Here is a 12,309-nt window from a genome sequence, read left to right on the forward strand (position 1 = left end):
TGCCAGGCTGTAGCCTGGTAAGGCAGGTAACTGTGGTGCTGACCTTTTTCTATCTCTGAACTCTCTTAAGTGACCTTGGGAACACATTACATCCTAAGGAGGGCCTGATGATCCTTCTCCCTTTTCTTTTTCTCAGGGTTCCTGATTTCATCATCAGTCCTTCAGACTGCAACAATAGCTTGGATGCTTCCAGCCCCACCCATCTTCTTGATCTCCATCTTTAGACTTGAACATTTATGTTCTTATGTTGTTTTCTTTTTTAAAGTAGAGTACTATTAATTCAAGATGGGGAAAGCCAGACTTTCTATTATTTTCTAAGTCAGAATTAGAGAAAAACTCAAAATTCTAAATTTATTTCAGAAAGAATTTAAAAATATATATGTAATAGAAAAAACAGTACAACATTAAAAATTTTCCTGAAAAAAGAAATCATAGTATAAATACTTCAAATCATAACCATTGCACAATGCTGTTTTCATTTCTGAATATCACCTTTCAGCTCTTGCTTACATGGAGACATAGCGATCTGCAAAGATGATGGTCATGTGTATTAATCCTTTTGTATTCTGCTTTTCATTTAATTCCATAATATTTTTCTGTAATACTACCCATTCTTCAGAATTATTTTTTTACAGCTGAATAGTAATTTACCTTCAGCATATACTGTAATTTACAAAGTCATTTTCTTGTTTCCATTTTTTTGTTCTTGTTGTATTCTTTGCTGTTAGAGACAAGGATGCAATGAACACTTGTGTATATATAGTTTTTTATGTCAAATAACTTCTCTAGAATAAATTCCCAGGAGTGAGATTGCTGGATTATAGGGTATGGACCTTTTTTATTGTTCATTTTATGTTGCTATTTTTGTCCAAATGGATTGTATCAGTTTATGTTCCAGTAGTATTGTACAGTTACCAATCCCATTTCAACCTTTCTAGGCTTAGGAACTTTTATTTGCTTTTTTTTCAGTAGTTTCTCATGTATGGCATTTAGGGTGAAATTCATAAGATCACAGGTGAAGTTTTCTTCAGCACAAAGTAAAAATAATCTAATTTGGTGCTTAAGGGTTTCTAATAGTATTTCTTGTGGTGGATAGATTTTTTTTTAACTCATTGTACTAGATGACAATTATTTTCCTAAAAGCTTTGTTGGAAGCTGGGATGGAAAACCTTGCCTTTAAACTTGTGATATCAAAACATGAAGAAAGAAATTCTATGATCTTTGAGAGCAGTTTATTCAATAGTACAAAAAAGACTAGCTTAAATAGTTAATTTAATTTCTGGGGATTAAATAAGTGGAAAGAACAAACAAGTTTGTGTTCATTTCCTAATTCTATTTTTTAATTATATTGAACAAACTTGCATAGTCTCCTTGAATCTCAGTTTTCTTGTCTTTTTAAAACATTTTTTTAGATGCTGATGAACCTTTATTTTATTCATTTATTTATATGCAGTGCTGAGAATCGAACCCAGTGCCTCACACATGCTAGGCAAGTGCTCTACCACTGAGCCACAGCCCCAGCCCAGTTTTTTTGTCTTAACAATGAAAAAAATAATGAGTCCTTCACTCATTCATTTTACACATGTTTATTGAGTGTGTCTTACATTCTAGCATAGGTGCCAGACAATAGGGGGCAAATATAATGATGAACAAGAAAGACAAAGTCCCACTCTAGGGTTAGGACCCTAGGACTGTGTCTAAAAAAACAGTAAACAAGCAAACAAATAGTGTCTCATGTACAACACAGTCTAGCAAAGAGTGGATGCTCTTTCATTACCTAGTATTTCTCCTTCACATTTTCTCCCTAAAATTAATACTAAATTTTGAAGATAATTTGTTCTGTACCACCCAAGCAAATATTCTTTGAAATTCTTACCTGCAATGTGATGTGGGATGATTTGTTCCGTCATTCATAGTTAAAGAAATTCAGTAGATATTTCCCTTTCCTCATATCCAGATGTTAATATTACCCCATGGAAGAAACAGAACCCATTCCTTCCATTCTATCAGTTCCATACTAAGGATTCCATTCTTTCCATACTAGCAGTTGATGTTTCATTTAGTCCAGGTTACTCCATGACTTAAAGCAGAGGTTATAAGGTGGATGCTGCTGGTATATGTTGTTTGACTTATGGTATGTTTTAAAATTTAGTTAGTTGATGCTATAGTTTGGATCTTAAATGATCCTACAAAGATTAATGTGGTATTGGCTTTTCCCATCACGGTACTATTAGGAGGGGTTAGAGCCTTTAAGATGTGGGGCCTCCTGGGAGGTCTTTGGGCCTTTGTGGGTGTGCCTTTGGAGGGGATTGTGAGACTCTAATCCCCTCTTCTCTTCTTCTTCCTCTTTCTCTTTCTCTCCTTGGCCACAAGGTAAGCTTGTTCTCCACCAGTGCCATCTGGCACCACCCCTACCACTGACCTAAAACCAGTGGGTCTATCTGATCATGAACTGGAATCTTTAAAACTGTGAGCCAAAATAAACCTTTTCTCTTTATAAGTTGGTTATCTTAGGTATTTGATATAGTGATGAAAACCTGACAAACACAGTTGCCAAAATTTTAAAATTCAAATAAAAATTTAGATTTTTGGTATTTTGAAAAACAAAGATTTGGCAATACAGGACCCAATTTTTTTTTAGGTGGGGACTTCACTCAAATAGATTGCCTGGCTCCTGTGGGCATTTGAGTTGCTCCCTGGTCTTAAGTATAGTCTTCCAAACTATATCCCATCCACTTGCCCATGATAGGGAAAAAGAGCTAAGTTATGGTAAAAAGCAGCCAGAAAAAGGGTATAGGTGAGAAAGGGATTATTTGACCTCTCCCTTTGTCCTCAGATCAGAGACTCATGTCTTGGATGTGCCTTTAATTCTTTACCCTCATAGAGTTACTTCAATTGCTATTCTAAAACAAAAATGAAATCCCTTTTTCTTTATATTCTTACCCCATATAGTGCTCACTGATGGTGGAAAGCCATGCCACTTTTGTGAATACCCAGGATTATCATGTGAGATCTAATGCAGCAGTTCTCAAAATGTGGTCTATAGAACCTGAGGGGGTCCCTGAGGTCAAAATTTTTTCATAATAAGATGTTTTTGATCTTTCCACTAAGTTAATATTGCATTGATGGTGCCAAAGCAATGATGTAAAAAACTTCTGGTGCTTTGGGCATTAAACTGGTATAAGTCATTTTATCTGTGTATTCTTTTTTTTTTTTAAAGGGAGGGAGGGAGGGAGGGAGAGAGAGAGAGAGAGAGAGAGAGAGAGAGAGAGAGAGAGAGAGATTTTTTAATATTTATTTAGTTTTTTAGTTTTCGGCGGACACAACATCTTTGTTTGTATGTGGCACTGAGGATCGAACCCAGGCTGCACGCATGCCAGGCGAGCGCGCTACTGCTTGAGCTACATCCCCAGCCCAATCTGTGTATTCTTCACTAGGCATTTGCAGTTAAGAAGAAAAAAAAAGAAGAAAAGCTAGTTTAAGCTAAGTGTGGTGGCATGTACGTATAGAACCAACTCTTCAAGAGAATCACTGGGACCTGGGAGTTTGAAACACCAACACTTAAAAATAAAAAAAAAAATAAATAAACTAGTTTAACTCAAGAATGTCCATGATGTAGAAGTAAAAATTTTATTAAATCTCAATTCTTGATTAAATGTTTTTTAAATATTCTATTTGAAGAAATTAAAAGTATGAAAAAAGTAGTTCTGCTATATCTCAAAGTACTGTACTTTTGCTTTGACTTGTATTGTACTTTTACTAAACTAACTTCCCCCTCCTCAACCATGGAACTGAAATTTTACATGAAAGAACAACTAACAAACTGTGGTTATTCAGGCTTGGGAATTTGGCAGATATTTTTTCAAAAATAAACAGTTTATTTTGACAATGATAAAATTTAAGCTTCCAACAAAAATTAGAATACTGGTAAGTCTTAGCTGCCTCTATGAGCTTGACTCATTAATTCTGAAAGAATTTTCCAATGAAATTAGAAGTGATAAAAAACAGAAGTGATATTAAAGAATGTGATTTTTTTTGCTATTGTGTTAAAAAATGTGTTAGTATTTAGAATATTAGTGAAACAATTTTTCTAAGGGACCACTTCTTGATGTTATAAAATTATGCTTGGATAAAAGAGCAGTATAAGATATAAAATTATGCTTGGGTAAAAGTATAAGATAGTTCAGTGAATTTTAATTTAACAGTAAGTAAAGTTCACTGAGGTAGTTTCAGCTTCCATGTTATAATTAATATGTAAGAAACTATTACTTGCTAATTTTTTGTGTAGTACCAAAGAATATAAAAAAATATCTGAAAAGACTATTAAAATACTTCTATACATTTTTCTAAATGTTTTCTGTGTAAGACTGGGTTTTCTTCCTGTTCTGTAAACAAAACAATGTATAACAGATTGTAAAAGCAATCCATATAGGATTTCAGCTGTCTTGTATTACATCAGACTTTAAAAGTTTTGCAAAAATGAAAAAAACAATGTCACTCTTCTCATTAAATTTATTTTAAGAAATAGGACTGGAGATATAACTCAGTTGGTAGAGTGCTTACCTTGCATGCAAAAGGCCCTTGATTCAATCCCCAGCACCACAAAAGAAAAAAAAAAAAGAAATAGTTATTTTTCCTAAAAAGTATGTTATTCATTAAATTTTTAAAGATTTTTTATTAATTTTTTGGTGGGTTGGGAGTACTGGGGATTGAACCCAGAGGTACTCTACCACTGAGCTACATCCCCAACCATTTTTATTGTTCTGTTCTGAGACTGGGTATTGGTTAAGTTACTGAGACTGACTTTGAATTTGTGATCTTCTTGTGTCAGCCTCCCCAGTCACTAGAATTATAGGCATGTGCCATTGCACCTGGATATTGTTAAAAGTTTTACTTATTTACTTATAAAAGTAACTAATTTACTCTTAATTTTTCTTTTGATGGTGGGGATTGAACCCAGGGCCTTGTACATACATGCTGATTATGAGCTATACTCCCAGCCCAGATTAATTGTTTCAAATGAATTAATATCTTACAAATTTCTCAGTTTTAATTTCTGATGTGGTAAACAGAAATAGATATAACCCACATAAACAAAATCTCTTTGAGGTCTTTAGTAATTAAAAACTGTAAGAGGGGTTCCAAGACCAAAAATTTGAGAACCAATGCTCTAATGAAATAAACTTTAGCCATGCTTAAACCTCCTAGTAAAGACCACCCTTACTTCTACTGGGGCTGTTTCTGTGGCTCTATGGAAAATAACTATTCTTGGAGCCTCAGAAGGAATTGTAGGTGATAATCTATTACTTTATGTAGTAGCATTTTTCTGACTCCAGACATCCTGGCCCCTCACAGTCCCAGCACCTTTCCTCTTTAATGGGTTTTGTTCCCAAAAACTTTGGGCTGAAATAAAATTTTTTTTTAACTTGCATAATTACAGAATACCAGATTGAATTAAGTGGTTATGTTTTGTGTCTTAAGTAAATACAAATGTAAAAGTAGACACACTTCCTTTTGGTTTCAGTTCTTATGCAATTATAATACCAAATACAATTTATAGTTACTAAAAATTTAAAAACCAAAGCAATCAAATTAACTATTAATTTCATATACAGATGATATTTTGCTAAAATTGCCACTACAATCCACTACAACTTAAATGTGGCACTTACTGTTGTGGATAAGTTCAGCAAACATATATTACAATGATGGCTTAATTTCCCCCACTTTCTCTATTCCAAACACTGTACAACATTCATCATTGTGTGTGATGATGTCGTTTAGACTTCATTGGCATATTGCATGCCTCTTTCTTTTCTCATCATCAATATTGCCTAGTGTGAACTAGATCATAAACTCAATACTGCTCTTAAAATCGTATCATGGTGGATACGTAGATGATCCAGAATGTTTACACTTTAAAAAAGCTCTATTATCTAATTTAAAAAAGTTGTTGGAGAGCACTGATGAACTGCTATGTGGATCTCAGCTTGAGAATATTTCAGTAGGTCACAGTGTGACATTTGGAATCAGACTGGATTTGAAATTTGTCTCTGTGTATTACCTCACCTCTCTGGGCCCCAGTTTCCTCAACCTTTACCTAATGGTATTATTTAATTTGTGAAAAATAATAATCCCTATTTCCAAAGGTAGTTGTGAGGATTGAAATAGTGTAGAAAGCACCTAGTGTAAACTTGGCACTTAATAAATCTCATACCCTTTTCTAAAGTTAAAAATTGGATCAAACTTGTCCACCAATAAGAAATAGATCTGGGACACGTGAAGGCAAACATACCTTGTCAGAAAGATCTATTCTTGTAAACACCTCTAGGCTTTTTTTCCCCCCATGGCAAAGATGATGTATTCTCTAAACCCAAGTACAATTGAGGCTGAGGCACAAGCCTTCATCTCTGGGAAGGTGCATGACCTGGACTTCTGAGGTCTGAGGCTTTTCTGACCTGTTGAGGAACATCTCCTTCCCAAATGTGGTAAATCAGTCTGCTTTTTGCTTTACTTACAGGGAGTGGAGCTTGCTCGTTGTACACGCTGCTTCACACCTGAGGATGTCAATGGAAAAGCCTCAGTCCCAGGCAGAAGCACCAGAAAGGGCATGGACATGTTCATGAACTTCAAGAGGCAGCCGCTAGCTGACCAGAAACTCTGCTCTAGGGATGGACACATGGAAGCTGTAGCACAGATGTGCTCATTGTGCCGACAGGACCTGCAAGATGAGGGCTCTTGGTTTCTACCATGCCAACATTTGTTCTGTAAGGACTGCTTCCAGGGCTTGATGCAGGAGTTAGGGCATATTGCCAGGGCTTATGGGACTGTCCCAGATGGTAAGTACAAAAGCACCACAAGTTCACTTCCTTCTAGAGAACAGGTTTCTTCTTGTTTCTTAGGAACTGAGTTTCAAGCATATACAAAATCAGAATTTAAATGCCCCAAGGGACACTCACTGCTGAAAGCAACTCTTTGGGGAATCTTTGAGACAAAGCAAATCCTCTGATGCCTAATATATCTGTTTTGTAAACTGGGAACTTTTCATCTTTGGGATTTCCTTAAATTGGTGGTAGGCTAAGAAGCTTGTGAAGCTTTTAACCCAGGAGCAGTTACTTCCCATAGATAGCCAAGGTTTGACTGACTCCCTAGATGGAGAGGATGTATCCTGGCTCACTAAACTGCCACCATAGAAGAAGAACAGCTGGACGTCTAGTGTTAGTCAGGAACAGATTTTGAACAGAATCACACTGACTAGTGAACCATTCAATATTTAAGTTGCTGCCCAGCCTGGTGAAGCCTGTGTCTTACTCCTGCATGTGTGGTTTCCTAGGAAACAATCTGAATTGAGAACTCTGAAGTCCTTGGAGACTGGAAGCAGGTTCTTTCATTTTAGTATTTTAGCACAGGGCAGTGTCTGTTGAATGAAATTGTACAGTGAGAAAGTCAAATAAATGGAAACATTTAGAAACATCATATTTGATGGTCTCCATTTGTTTAATTCTCTGCAGTATTTCCAAAGTGATTTGTAGCACAAATCTAGCTTTCTTTGAGGCATTGCTATTGACAGTGAGCTTTAAAGCTGAATCTTGAGCCCTCTGAACCTGTGGGCAAGCAACCTAACCTCTCTGAGCCTGCTGAAAGTTTGGAACACAGAAAATATGTGGTCTATTTTGATTTTTAAATTTAACATATAGCATGCCTATAATCCCAGAAACTCAAGAGGCTGAGGTGGGAGGATTGCAAGTTTGAGGCCAGTCTCAGCAATTTAGCAAGACCTGTCTCAAAGAAAAAATTGAAAAAAGGGCTATGGGTGTAGCTCAGTTGTAAAGTGCCCCTAGGTTCAATTCCCAATACCAAAAAACAAAAGTAAATTAATATATGATTTTTTAAAAAATATTTTTTAGTTGTTGATGGACCTTTATTTTATTTATTTGATGTGGTGCTGAGGATCAAACCCAGTGCCTCAGGCATGTTAGGCAAGCGCTCTACCACTGAGCCACAACCCCAGCCCCTAATATATGATTTTTAAACATAATTTAAACTTCATTCTTTGTCAAGTTTTTAATTTTAAGTTACAAACCATATTCTACTTAAAAGTGGAATAAATTTTAACAATTACTTTTAAAGGAACTATAATTAATATTTAAGCTTATTTATAAACTTTGTTATATTTACTTTGTAAATTAAATGTGTTTTCTTTCTTTTTAAGTACTTCAATTATCTGGAAAACAGGCATTCCTACTTACTTAACTCTTGGAAATACAGTAAATTTATAAATATAGTGAATCTTAAATATGCTTTAGCAGTGCTTACACTGTTGGGTGAATATCCAGCATATATATAAAGAACTCCTAAAGCTTTACAATAAAAAAATCTTATTAAAAAATAGGCAAAGACCTTAAATAGATACTTTTTCAAAGAAGATATTTAAATGGCCAATAAGTAAATGAAAAAAAATGTTCAATATCACTAATCATTAGGAAAATCTGGCCTGGGGTTGTGGCTCAGTGGTAGAGCACTTGTCTAGCATTTGTGAGGCACTAGGTTTGATTCTCAGCACTGCATATAAATAAATGAATAAAATAAAGGTTCATCAACACCTAAAAAAACCATTAGGGAAATCCAAATAAAAAACTCAGTAAGGTACCACCACATGCTCATTAGGATGTCTATTAAACAAACAAACCAAAAAAGACCTAAATAATACCAAGTTTTGGCAAAGATACAGAGAAATTGGAATCCTGTACTGTTGGAATAGAAATTAGTACAGCTACTGTGAAAAATAATATGGTAGTTCCTCAGAAAATTAAAAATAGAATTACGGTATGATCCAGCAATTCTACTTCTGGTTATATAACCAAAAGGATTTAGAATAGGAACTTGAAGAGATATTTGTATACCCATGCTCATAGCAGCATTTGCAATATCCACAAGGTGGAGGCACCCCAGGTATCTACCAACAGAATGGATAAACAAAATGCTGTATATCCATATAATGAAATAGTAATTAGTCTTAATAAGGAAGGAATTTCTGATGCATTCTGTTACACAGATGAACCTTGAAGGCACTATACTAAATGAAATAAACCGGTCACAAAAGAACAAGTACTATGTGATTTAGTTATATTAGGTCTTAGACTAGTCAAATTCATAGAAATAGAAAGTAGAATGGTGGTTTCTAGGGGGTGGTGGAAATGGAGAGTGATTGTTTAATGGGTATAAGTTTCAGTTTTGCATTTATTTATTTATGGTATTGGGGATTGAACCCAGGGCACTCAGCCACTGAGCTATATCCCCAGCCCTTTTTATTTGTTATTTTGAGACAGGGTCTTGCTAAGTTGCTGAAGCTGGCCCCAAACTTGTGATTTTCCTGCCTCAGTCTCCCGAAGTACCAGGATTATAAGTGGGCACCACTGCACCTGGCCTTTGCCCATTTTTTAATGGGGTCTTTGTTGTTGAATTGTATAAGTTTATTATGTATTCTGAGTATCAGTCCCTTATTAGATATATGACTTACAAGTATTTTCTCCCATTCAGTGAGTTGCTTTTTATTCTGTTGATGCACTAAAGTTTTTATTTATTTACTTTTTATTTTGTGGTGCTATGATCAAATCTAGGGCCTCACACATGCTAGGCAAGTACTACCATGAGCTACATTCTCAGCCCCAAGTGCTTAATTTTGATGAAGTCTTGATTTACCTATTTTTTTGTTTTGTTGCATGTGCTTTTGATCTCATATCTAAGAAATAATTGCCAAATGCAAAGTCATGAAGTTTTCTTCTGAGAGTTTTATTATAGTTTTAGCTCTTAGAACTTTGATCTCACTTAAGATTTTTTTGTTTGTTTTATGGTGCTAAGGGTTGAACTCAGGGCCTTGTGCATGCTAGATAAGCAATTCAATTAATATTTTTAATGTGGACTAATAGTGTGTGTCTTGAGACTTCAACTCTAATGTTAGAAGATTAAATTCATATGAATGGTGATTATTAGAATCATAGTGTTTGTCACCAAGTTATTCTATGTGCAGTGGAGAATAAAAGCATCAGCTCCACCAGGCATGATAGCACACTCCTGTTGTCCTAGTGACTTGCAAGACTGAGGCAGGAGGATTGCAAGTTTGAGGCCAACCTCAGCAACTTATGAGGCCCTAAGCAAGACCCTGTCTCAAAATGCAAAACAAAAAGTTCTAATTTCAATCCTTAGCAGTGAGAAAAAAAATAGATTTAAAAGTATACACTTTGGTGTGAGTGTCAGTACTAATCTGCCTGCCACTTAATAGTTGTATAACTTGGGCAACTTACTGCATTTGTTAGTGCTCTAGGTTTTTATTATCATTATTATTGTTATTTTCCTGTAAAATAAGGTTGATAATAATAGTAACTAGTTCAAAGGAATATTATAAGATTAAATGAGAAGATACACATAAATAAAGCATTCTGAAATAATCTAGTATATAGTAAGAGTCTAAGAAATGTCAGAAATGTTGTTATTTAGAACTTGTAAAACTGTGATATGGACACAAACAAATACACAAAAATTGTGTTAGGTATAAACATGCTTGATTTGGAACCAGAGAAGCAGTTTATGGTGTATGTGACTGTTTTCATTATGTCTTATGGTCTAGTTAGGCCATTGTTACCTTCCATATTTGCCTTTATAGGTGAACAGTGGAATAAGATTCCTCTTTATTCTTGGAATTATTAGTAGTCTGTGCATTGTGGTATTTGTTGGTTTGTGTGTTTGTCTCCTGCACAGGTATTTATTGTCTGCTCTGTGTCGGGCTCTATGGCATTTAAAGTACAGAAATAAAAAGACAGGAGCTCATATTCTAATAAAGATAGGTAAACATATTATTTAAAGTTTTATCAAAGGAACAATAACTCTGAGAGGTTCTCCATGCCTCAGGACTGGTGGATATAAGTTGCTCATTAAATATTTTCTGAAGGACTAAACACATGGAACCCCAATGAAAGTCAGGGTTGTCACCTTTCTATGGCAAGTCTAGTGAGACACCTAATAGTTGAACTCATATTTCTGGTTTGTAGTTTGAGAAACCATTCTTGGGTGTCTGATTATTTGGAAAGAGCTTTCAGTGGTGCTACTTTATCCATCAGAATAGGAGCACAGCCTTTCTCAAGAAGGTTTATCCTCTTTCTGCCATTGTGGAATTTTTAAAAGTAAAACGTGGAGTCAGGTAGAGGGATGGTAGGTAGATGGTTAGAGACTGAGGAATAAATAGGTTTCCTAGTATCTAGCCAGATGATGCTACATTGCATAGGGATGAATATATTTTCATAAATCTATTTCTCCTGGCTAAATGGAAGAGGGGCTTTGTCTGAATTCAGGGTCCATCCAGCTGGCTTTCAACTCTAACCCTTCAAGATCTGTACTCCTTATTGGGATTTAGAACTTAGGGGATGGCCTAAGGAGAATATCTTCTCATTCAACTGGACTGTGCCTTCCATTTCTATAATCCAACATAGAACATGATATAGAACAGGAATTGAAGTGAATATTTGCCTATATAGGAGACTATTTTTCACTTGTGACACTGTCCCTTTCCATTCTTTAATGTGGAGGTACAAAACACAATTATTGCTGGGCTCAAGGTAGCGCATGCCTATAATTCCAGTGACTTGGAGGCTGAGGCAAGAGGATTGAAAATTTAAGGCCAGCCTCAGGAACTTAGTAAGGCCATGTCTCCAAATAAAAAAATAAAAAGGCCTAGAGATGTAACTCAGTGGTAAAATGCCACTTGTTTGATCCCCAGTACAGCCAAAACAAACAAAACCACATACAATTAATTATTTAGCACTTACTATATTGGGCACTTGTTCCTGTATTATCTTTTCTAAACTTCACAGTAGCCTATAAGGTAGGTCTAATCATTCTTATTTATAGATGAAAAACTTGGGGACCAGGGAATTTATGGCTTAAGTTCTAACAACTAGTAGGTGTCAGGTCAGGTGAAACTCAAATTGTCATCTACATTATAGCACTTTGTTTGAGGGGAGAGTCCACAGGCACCTCGAATCACTGAACTGATGGGAGTCCCAATGGAGAATCTATGAGGAAAAAGCAAATCTTTCAGCCTGAATTATCACATGCAATTTTTTATTTGTTTATTTTTTAATTAAGAAACTTTTAACTGATAGATAAAATTGTATGTATTTACCATGTAAAGCATGATGTTTTGAAGTACAGATACCTTCTGGAATGACTAAATCCAGCTGATTAACTTGTGAGTCATCTCACATTGTTATTTTGTGGTCAGAACACTTTATATCCACTCTTTCTGCATTTTGA

Source organism: Urocitellus parryii, chromosome 4, assembly GCF_045843805.1.
Source record: "Urocitellus parryii isolate mUroPar1 chromosome 4, mUroPar1.hap1, whole genome shotgun sequence".
In the NCBI taxonomy this organism is placed as follows: Eukaryota; Metazoa; Chordata; class Mammalia; order Rodentia; family Sciuridae; genus Urocitellus; species Urocitellus parryii.